General features: G+C 43.4%; 1 protein-coding gene across 1 annotated transcript in view; it reads right to left on the bottom strand.

The window, feature by feature from the left end:
- Positions 1 to 11,188, bottom strand: part of PTCHD4 (patched domain containing 4) — a 116,441-nt gene that overhangs the window by 80,017 nt on the left and 25,236 nt on the right. The gene's annotated exons all lie outside the window — the stretch shown is intronic.

The following is an 11,188-nucleotide window of genomic DNA, read 5'->3' as shown; positions in this document are numbered from 1 at the left end:
CACTTGCCCCTATCTCTTTCAGCAAACCTCATACTGCCAATTCAGCAGGCTACCCCTGCCTCTGATGTCTACCTTCCCAGCCTCTTCAGTCATGACTAGTTCTTCTCTTGGGCATCCCTTCTCCTCATGCATACACCTCCTCCCTTCAGCCACCGTCATGCAGCAGCTTAAATCTGGCACCAACACCATCTAGCAGTTTCACACTCCAGCTGCGGCTGCATCCAGATCTCAGCCGGGACTGGGGACATGTGGCACCTGCTTCATCTCTATGTGGTGCTGCTCCTGCCCATCAATGTCTAGCTTCTTTGACATGTAAGAAGCAGCTACACCATGCCTTGATTCCCCTTAGCATCGCTGATGTCCAATCACATCCTCTCAAACTTTCTCAAACTAAGCTGGCACCTGGCCTCAGCAGGAGGGAATGGTCAGTCCAGGAAAATACTTGGCTGGCTTAGTATTTGTTGGCCCAAGAGTCACTGAATACAGGATTGCTGCTTTGTGGGTTTTGCTATCTCAGTCTTAATTTCCCCAGTTGCGTTTCTACCTTTTCACCCCACTCTAAATGGTTGAATCTAAATGGTTGAATCTGTGGTACAATTTCCTTTTTTTGATTTGAGGCACATTGTTAGCAAAGGATGCAGTTTCTCCTTTAATTGTTAATTTCCCCTCCCTCCTTCTCTTCCTCTTCCCTCATCCACTTCCTCCTTCTCCCCTCCCATAAGTGATTTCTGTACTTATCTGTTCCCTTATTCCATAGTCTGCCTACCTGCTAGCCTTTCTTCTCTTTTTCTTTTTCACTGCAGCAGTTCCTTGCCAGTCATCTTCTCATTATGCTTTTTGGAGTTTTCCATCCCCCACTCACAACCCATGGCCAAATGTCTTCTCTTTCTCTATTTGTACATCTCCTTGAGCTTTATCACATGTGGGAGGTTTGCAGCTCAGATCCACAGTCACTCCTGTTCTAGCAACACGAAACGTGATGTTTTTTCACACCTTATCCAGAGTCACTCCTATCGAGCAATGCGAATTCACATTAAAACGTGATGTTTTACCACACCTGGTTGCCTTTCCATTGCCCTTCTGAATTGAGGGGGAAGCGGAGTCAGTTCAATTCCAAGCAAGTCATGTGATGTGGATTCAAGCAAGGCGTAGTGAGTGCACATTGTATTACCACACCACAACATACTTTGAGGGTTCAACTATTTGAATCGGCACCCTTGCGCGTGCTCAGTGGGGCTCTGGACACTGTCATCCTTCATTGGGGTGAAGGAGGAGGCAGGGGATGATGGGACAGGTTGCATGGGATCACTTGGGGTTAAATCGGAGTGATGGAGAGACAGGGGATGATGGGATAGGTCGCATGGGGTCACTGGGGGCTAGATCGGAGTGATGGAAGAGGCAGGGAATTGGGGTGATCTTCCACACCAGACCTAATTGGAGTGAAACCTAAGTGAGCTTGGAACTGGTTTTTGGTGAATTCGCTTGTTTACTGAATTCACCAAAAACAGCAGTCAATCTTGGATTAGATTGACTGCGGAAGCACCTTGGAACGCCCCCCCCCCCATAGAAAGCAACCAGGTGTGATAAAACATCACGTTTTAACGTGAATTTGCATCCTGGACCAGGAGTGGCAGCGGATTCAAGCTGCAAAAATCCTTGTGTGATAAATGCCTTGTTACACTCATCTTAGCCTTTGCATACCCACTCCCTAGTCCTTTTATACTCTTTCTCTCCTTCTGCCTAATTCTTCCATCCACATTTGTTTTCTTCCCCATCTGTTCCCACTTCTCCAACCAACACTTTTCTTTTTTTCCCTTTGCCCCTTCACAAAAAAACAAACAAACCCTGGAAGCCAGGATATATTAAATTCTCAGCATTTTAAAATCAGTAAACAGCTTATTTTGAGAATGAGGGAGGGTTATTCTGGAGATGTGGTCCCTGATGTCATTCTCTGCCCTCTGAAAGCACCTCTAAAATCTGCTATCAAAATTCAGCAACAAACTGCACCATCAAATTTTGGCAGGAAATCAAACCCCCTTTCTTCCATGTTACTCTTTGAATCGAAGGTCTTCATTGCACTGCTGCCCCAATCTCACTTGCAGCCTCTCTCAGAAGATGAATTTCCAATCCAGAATGTCCCAAATAGGGTTTTGATTTGGCTTTAAGGCTATCCTGTTAGATTTATGGAAGACATCTCAGGCATACAAATCAAGCATGCGTTTGTGTGAGTGCGCGCACACACATTGGGAGCCATGTGTTAAGCCAGCCCACTGTAGCGGGGAAATGATTTTCTTCAATGGGAGAAAAACACTGATTTTCAGTTTTGTGTATGGTAAGTTTTGATACTTTTGTAATAGATAGTGTTGGACTCTGCTGCCTCAAAATAAATGTGTGTGTCTTGATGTATTTTGAGTAAAGACTGTTGCTAGGAAGATGTTTCATTAATGTTTTACGGGTCATCAAACGTATCTTTGTATCTGAATATACACTGGTCAGAAAACAGTAGCCATCTCCTCCTACACAGTAAACTCACAATGCACACATTTCCAAACAATTGCAATGTGTTCATTTTCACCAGACCATGTACATACAAAAATATTTCATGTTCATCTTAGATAATTCATGAAATGGGAAGAGAAGAAAATGAATGACTGTAAGAATTTTGCTCAAATGTGCTAGGGGAACCTTTGCCCATTCCAAACCTAACTCTGCTATGTCAGTTGATTTCTATTTAGTGGTGCTGACCCAGAAACTGGCATGTTTTCCAAAAATAAAAAAGCACAGCCTGAAACACTTTGGATTGTTAAGTTTAGCTAGTAGAGCATCCTTGTAAGATACTTAGGGAAGTAACAGAAATCAGATCAGTTTTGTGTTTTGATTTTGTTTCTGTTTTTTCCAGAAAAGGGATTTTAGCAAAGTAAACCGAATAGAAACTTAACTGCTATTGAAGGTTGTCACAGGAGGTTATCACACAACGAAAATTGGAAGTATAATCCAGTGTCACCCCGAAGGCAATCATGGGTATTCACATTATTGCGCAAAAGGCCATCACACGCATGCGCTGGCACTCTGAACGCAATTCCACAGCAATCCAAGATTAACTAAATTCGGTGAACTAGCGAATTCACAAATCCTATTCCCAGGCTACTTCACATTCAATGCGGTGTTGTTTGGTGTGATATGCATGTCTGCTGTGGCACTGGTATTCCCCCACATCAATTCTCACGACCCTCCGTTTTTGTTTTGGCTTCCGGGGCTCCTAGGTCTTCCCCGGCAGCCGGGAAGAGAAGCAGCTATTTTTGACAAGAAAGAGTGGGGGGGAGGGGGGAGGCTCTCCGTTTGACGCCCTGCAAGCTGTCTCTATGCCCAAAACTGTGGGCTTGGGGCTTGCCCTGCTCCTGGCCTTTTGTGCCCCTCAGGGACCTTTTTGCCTGCCTGCCTGCCTGCCTTCCTTCCTCCAGGGTCAGGGGGCTACAAAAAGAGAGCACCCCCCCCCCTTTTGATTAGCCTCAAAGAGTTCTTCTTCCTCCCTCATTCCTCCTCCTTTGGGGGAGGATGGAGTGGGGCAGCCTGGGGAATGGGGGTATGTTTTCCTCCTTTCAGGGGCATTGCTCTGGGCTTACAGCAAACTCCAATTCCCAGAATTTCATAGCCTTGAGCCAAAGAGTTAAAGCGGTGCCAAACTGGGTTATTTCTCTAGTGTGGATGTAGTCACCAGCTCTGGTTCCTGCCCAGCTTCCCCTCCCCTTTTCCCTTCCTCCAACTCATGGTGAGGCAGTGCCATTGGCTTCAATGGGGCTCTCAATGGGCCAGGTTAGAACCAGAGAAGACCCAGCCCCCCCCCCCCCACAATCTGGCTGCAGCAAAGCTCTCCCAAATGGAAGGATTCCTTCTCTCCGCCCACCCCCCATAGCTGGAGACTTAAAGGCACAGACACACACACACACACACACACACACAACCATCTGGAGACCCCCACCCCACTTTTTGGGTTTTCTTGGCAGGTTTATTCAGATGGGATTTGGCATTGCCATTTTCTGAGGAGGCTGAAAGAGTGTGACTTGCACCAGGTCACCCAGTGGGATTCGATCCCTGCCTTCTAGAGTCATAGTCCAATGCTCAAACCAAGTAAAAGGTTGCTTTCGACTGGTTTTGAATTGGTGAATTGCATAATAATGTGAAATAAAGGGTAATGAGTGAACAAGTAATGTGAAACAAGGCAAAATCATGGGAACTGGAGGCAAGTTCCACCAGAAGTGTAAAAAAGTCATGATCCGATTCTGCCCTCACTGCGCATGTGCAGGGATGCTAATTCGAATTCTAGACTATGAAGGGTAGGTATTCATATGATAATTTCTTTTGCATTCACCCTACTTTGGCTTTGGGATGGGTGCTTTGTTTTTCTGGGCGTTTGATAACCATCCGCATAATAGCATTCATTTTCGAACTGGACCTACTTTCTTTTCTTTTGAAATTGAGAGACATTCCTCCCGTGTGATATAGTCCACAGAGTCAGAAGGATAGAGTAGTGAGAAGAAGGAAGGCTGTGTGTGCAGTGATTACTACAGTTTGCAGAGAGAGGGGGGAGAAAAAGCAGGGCATGGAAACTGGAAAACTGAGAAGGGGGTGGAGAAGAAAAGAAAAAGAAGCATCTGTCCTTACTGTCTGCTGAAATTCAGGGAAGGAATGAAGACACCCTTAGTACTACAGTAAATCCAAAAAGAAGACAAAATGGAGAGAATGCCATTGTCCATCATGATCAGATGGAATCCATTCGTGTGCAGGAAAAAAACACTCTAGCAGTCAAGTTTCTAGGGTCAGTCAGGCTGAGCTTCTCCAAGCAAGATCTTTCTTGCAATCACCTGGAGTTTAGGGACGTAGGGATGTTAGTGCAGGGACACAGCCAGGATTTTCCAAAGGTGATCAGGCAGCATGTCTGTCAAAAAGAGTGTGTGTGTGTGACCAGAGGTGGTGTTTGGGAGAATCTCACTGGCATTTCAGGATTTAAGACCAGTTATAAAATTGGATTATAGAGATTATCAAAAGACAGGGTGGCCCTGAAAGGATGAGGCACAAAATAAGAAAATAATATCTTGTTCCTGCTTGAAAAGGTTTTAGGGACATCCAGTGCTAGTTCCTTCTTAACTAGCTTTTCCCGATTAAAAATAGCTTTTCTGAGCAAAGGTACCTGTAAGGGGACACATAAAACAATAGAATAGTGATCTCAGCAACAGTAAGTCAAGACCATAGGGACTAAAACTGCATGACATTTGCATTTCCCTGGAAAGCCAAGCATTCTCTTTCTCCAGGATGTGGCTTGTTATGCTAAGTACCATTCTAGCACAGTCCTCGTGATAAAGCACACACTGCAGTGCAGTCAGTGCTTCGCTCCTCCTTCCCCCCCCCATTCCAGCAGCCTGTGGCTTGAATTGTCCTCCACCCTCCTTATATGGCCAGGAGAGACACTAAGTGGAATGACAGCAGAATTAGGTAGGGACCCCGTGACAACTTTTTTGGGGAGGAGGGCTCAAAACTGGCAGGCACATTGTGTTCTTGCAGGTGCACATTTACAAAACAGTTAAAATTAAGAACACATCATCATCATCCCAACTGAAGCAGATAATCTGATTACCATGAAAATAGTGGAAAAATAATAAATACTACAACGAGTAAATAAAAAATTAAAATGAATATGTCAAGGAAAGGGAAAATGTACAAGGCCCTATGGAGCTAATGCAAAGGTCCCTATAAGCTCTTCTAAGACTCCTGTCCCTTCCTTCACTACTTTAAGAGAAAAAGTTGCAGAGATAAGTCAGTGCATATAGTGTTATAGTCAAAATTTGCCAAAATGCAAAAATGTTTATCAACTAAGCCTGAACTTGTAGACTCTCCTGATGCAAAACCTGGGGGTAGGATGTATAAGGGAGATGACCACATCTGCTGATGACACTATATTATTTAGGGCGGGAGGAACAGAAACAAATTATGAAACATTCCAAAAGCATCTATTTGAAATGAGGAAATGAGCATTAAAATGGGAAATAAAAATTCAGTGAAGATAAATCCAGACTGATGCAGTGTACCCCAATGTCAGGTACACACTGATGGGATGTGAGCTGGATGTGACTGACTAAGGGTGCACAGTTGATCTCTTTGTGAATAAGGTGATGTCCGCAAAGAAGAAAAGAAATGCATTCTTCTGTTTAGATGACACGTGGAGGGGAAACTGGTGAAAAACCTGCCCAATCCATGCTTTAAGGTAATCACCCTGGAGTAAAAAGATTCCCCCGTCGGCCCTCCATTTTCACAAGGGATCTGTTCCAGACCCCCTCCCCTTGTGAAAATAGAGACTCGCAGATATTCAGGCCCCATAGGCTTGAATGGGGCATGTGCTCGCAAGAATGCACCCCACTGAAAATAACAGAGGTTACACCTCCGTGAATATTCAAGAGCGCGGATCTCAAGTCCACGAAAAAGGAGGGGTGACTGTACTTCAAATCAGGAGAAACTCCAGAGAATCCCCTGACTATACTGTGTCCAGTTCTGGGCATCACAATTCAAAAAGGATGTTGAGAAACTGGAGCATGTCCAAAGGAGGGTGACTAAAATGGTAAAGGGTCTGGAAACCATGCCCTATGAGGACCAACCTAGGGAGCTGGAGATGTTTAGCCGGGGGAGAGAAGGTTAAGAGGTGAGATGATAGCCTTGTTTAAATATTTGAAGGGATGTCATTTTGAGAAGGGAGCAAGCTTGTTTTCTGCTGCTCCAGAGAACAGGACCCGGAACAATGGATACAACCTCCAGGAAAAGAGATTCCACTTCAACATTAGGAGGAACTTCCTGACAGTGGAACACACTCCCTCGGGGGGTAGCGGACTCATTCCTTAGAGGTATTTAGGCAGAGGCTGGATGGCCATCTGCCAAGGATGATTTGATTGAGAGTCCCTGCATGGCAGGGGGTTGGACTGGATGGTCCTTGTGGTCTCTTCCAACTCTACAATTTTATGATTCTATGACTATATGGACTGCGCACCAGGGTGGGGGGACAGGGAGAGGAGCATTGCAATCTCTTTCCACCTAGAACTTCCAACTCCCCCCCACAGCACTTTCACTTTCAAATTTTCATGGTTCTTCTAGCACCATTTCTGACATAGACATGTAAATTGATCACATAAGTGTACATTAACACAACCACTCCTACTGGAGACGTGCAACTTGGTCACATAAGCCGCCCTGATCATATCCATGGAAGGGCGGGGTATAAATAAATATTATTATTATTATTATTATTATTATTATTATTATTATTATATTAGCACAACCATTCCTTTTGTTAGATGTGTAAATTGATCACACAAACACACATTAGCTCAACAATAATCAGACACTAACAATCAATAGGATGATCATTGCTCCCAAAAACTGTGGGAAGAGAGAAAGAGGGTCTCCTGGGGACAGTGCTCCCAGTATTGGTCCATTACGGGTGCTGGTTATGTGGACAGCTCATCCTACCCACAGATCTGGAAGCCCTGATGGTAACCTGGATTTTTGCATCAGTGCAGACACAGCCAAAGTCATCCCACTGTGTGGCGGCTGTTAGAAATCTGGGAGGGATTCCAAGTCGGGAATAATTACCAAAGGAATCAAAAAAATAAAGCTTCCAATATTATACTGGCCTTATACATATCCATGGGGCAATCATATCTGGAACATGTATGTCACATCTGGATATACCTCTCAGCTACAAGTTCCTGAACTATATGGACTAGATTGCCCTTGAGATGCCTTGCAACCCAATGATTCTCTGGTTCACATCTGAGCCATGAGTGTCCCAAAGTATTGAGAGAAACTCACTGTAGACCATACGTAGAGTCCAAGACTCCTGTCAATGCTACTCACTCAAGGATGGCTCTGAGTCATGATGTCATGATAGGTCTTCCTCTTTAAATTATTCTCTAGAGTAAAAAAAAAAAATGACTGTTGCCAGCTTCCCTTTCTCCCTCCTTCTCACTCTGGAAGATTAGCCTGTCCTTTACTCAGTGAAACAATTCTTAAAGAGAAAATAGATGTTTCCTTCACCATTGAGGGCAGGAAAGTCTGTCTCCTGCTGAGATCTGGAGAGTCAGGGCAGTAATAACAGCTATCATAGTGCTGGAGGGCACAGTCAGTGGGAGGATAAAATTACTTCTCCCATCAATTATCATTCGATCAGCTTTGATTAGCAATGTCTACTCAGAAGTCTCCCTCAATTGTTTACTGTAGCTTACACCTAAAAGGGATGCAGTGTTAAGATGCCAATTCTGTAGTAAGATGAGAAGGCTGGCCTTCGATGGGGTGAGCTCCCATCACTAGTCCCAGCTTCTGCCAACATAGCAATTTGAAAGCAAGTAGATAAATAGATAGCACTTCAGTGGGAAGGTAAAAGCATTCCGTGCAGTCATGCTGGCTACATGACCATGGGGTCATCTTTGACAATGCTGGCACTTCAGGTTTGTAATGGCAATGAGCACTGACCCCTACAATCAGTTACGACTAGACATTCATTTTACCTTTACTTTTACATCTAAATAAGCATGAAGGGGGGGAAGGGACAGAATGCATGCAGCCTTTGTTATACCTGGAAAGGGTCAACAAAATATCTATCTTAACATTTTATTGTGCTGGATCATATAAAACACTTAAAATCACAGAAGCATAAAGTTGGAAGATGCCACAAGGACCATCCAGTCCAACTCACTGCTGTTCACGAATACACAATTCAACCTCTATATAAAACCTCCAAAGAAGGAGACTCCACCACACTCCAAGGGAGTGTGTTCCACTGTCAAACAGAACTTACTGTCAGGGAGTTCTTCCTAAGGTTTAGGTGGAATCTGTTTTCCTATAGCTTAAATCCATTGCTCCATATCAGCAGAAAACACACTTGCTCCATCTTCAAATGTAGCATATTTTCAAATACAGTGGCCCTTGATATCCTCTGGGGTCTGGTTCCAAGACTCTCCGTGGATAACAAAATCCCTGGATGCTCAAGTCTCATTAAATACAATGGTACAGTGAAATGGTGTCCCTTATATAAAATAGCAAAATCAAGATTTGCTTTTGAGAATTTATACTTTTTTAAATATGCTCAAACTGTGGATAGTCAAATCTGTGGATAAAGAATCAGTGGATACAGAGGGCCAAGTGTATTTAAACAAGGCTATCATATCATCTCTTAATTTTCTGTTCTATAGACTAAACATACCCAGCTCCCTAACCTTCTCCTCATAGGGCATGGTTTCTATTTTGACTCCCCTCCTCTGGACACATTCCATCTTGTCAATATCCTTCTTGAATTGTGCTGTCCAGAATTGGACACAGTATTCCAAGTAAGGTCTGATCAAAGCGGAACAGACTGGTCCTATCATTTCCCTCAGTCTAGACACTGTACTCCTATTGATGCAGCCTAGATTCGTATTGGCTTGTGTGATGACACTGTTCACTCACATTCAGCTTATGGTCTACTAAGACTCCTAGATCCCTTTCACATGTACTGTTGTAAAGCCAGGTGTCCCCCAGCCTTTATCTCTGTATTTCTAGAGACAACCGGACCATCCACCATTTGGCCTGGGTGTCTTTAGTAGACCCCCACAATGACATCAATGTTGTTTCTTTCCTCCTTAATTTTTACCTAGATGCTCTTCACCTGGATTCCAGGATTTAAGTTATGGATCTGTTCACAAGTGTAAGCATTCTGGACATATAATGCTGCTACTCCTTCTTTCCAGATTAGTTTATTTTTGTAAAATAGGTTATATCTCTCTATTTCTACCTTCCAGTCATGAGACTCATCCCACCAGTTTTCAGTGATGCCTATTATACAGTGGTACCCCGGGATACGAATGCGCCGCCTTACGAAATTTCCGGGTTACGAAAAAAATCAATAGGAAAAAACTGTTCCGGGTTACGAAGGTTTTTTCGGGTTACGAAAAAAAATTTGGTGCTTTTCGGCGCTATTTCGCACGAAATCGCGGCTTTTCCCCATTAGTGCCTATGGCTTTTTCGGCTTACGAAGCATTTCGGGTTACGAACGCGGCGGCGGAACGAATTATTTTCGTAACCCGGGGTACCACTGTATTGTATTTCCTGTGCTGTGTTAAGAGTTCAAGTTCATCTGAGTTCATTGTTTGAGTCTCAAGTTCATCAAGTTGATCATTTGAAGTGATGTCATATCCAAGACAGAGTAAGGTTGTTTTCTGCTGCTCCAGAGACAAGGGTACAGAGTAATCAATGCAAACTACAGGAAAAGAGATTCCACGTAAACATATAAATAGAACTTCCTGTCATTAAGAGCTGTTTGACAGTGGAACAGACTGTCTTGGAATGTGTAGTGTATTTTTCTTTGGAGGCCTTTAAACAGAGGCTGAATGGCCATCTGTCGGGGGTGCTTTGATTGTGAGTTCATGAATGGGAGAACGGGGTTGGACTTGATGGCCCTTGAGATATCTTCTAACTCTATGATTCTATTATTATTCTATCTTGTTTATTTCCCATGTGCTGTGCATTTTACTATTTTAACATATAAAATGTATATGTTATTGTTGTTTTTATGGTTGTAATCCCACCTCGATCCATTGGGAGAGGCAGGAAAAATAAATAAATAAATAAATAAATAAATAAATAAATAAATAAATAAATAAATATTATTAGGTTCTTTCCCCTCCCATTGTTGTGTTGTACTATTCTCCAATTTCTCTCTATAATATTTCAGCTATTACAGTTGACCTGCTCCAATCGTGGACTTACCAAATACTAAATATGTTGCCAAAGACAACCTCTGTGATTATGTGGCCAGCATGACCTTCCCACCAAAGTGGCACTTTTACATGCTTTTGAATTGCTAGGTTGGCAGAAGTTGGGACTAATGATGGCAGCTCACTCTGTCATGTGGCACTTCGGTCTCGAACTGCTGATCTGCCAACCTTGCGATCATCAGAGTCCATGTCTTAATTGCTGAGCCACCGTGTCCCATGTTTACTTTTACATTTGATAATAAGCAAAGTAACTCGAGTGCAGTCAAATGCATATATAATGTTATACCAAAACTTGGTTTAGCCAATTAGCCTAGAGCACATCCAAAACTGGAGTTTGAATTCTGAACAAATGACACCATTCTTATTGTGGGCAGTAATGGGGATTTAAGCAGAAT

This window comes from Sceloporus undulatus, chromosome 1, assembly GCF_019175285.1.
Source record: "Sceloporus undulatus isolate JIND9_A2432 ecotype Alabama chromosome 1, SceUnd_v1.1, whole genome shotgun sequence".
NCBI classification, from domain to species: Eukaryota; Metazoa; Chordata; class Lepidosauria; order Squamata; family Phrynosomatidae; genus Sceloporus; species Sceloporus undulatus.
Note: the sequence above shows the minus strand (reverse complement) of the source record. Positions and strands in the feature narration are given on the sequence as shown.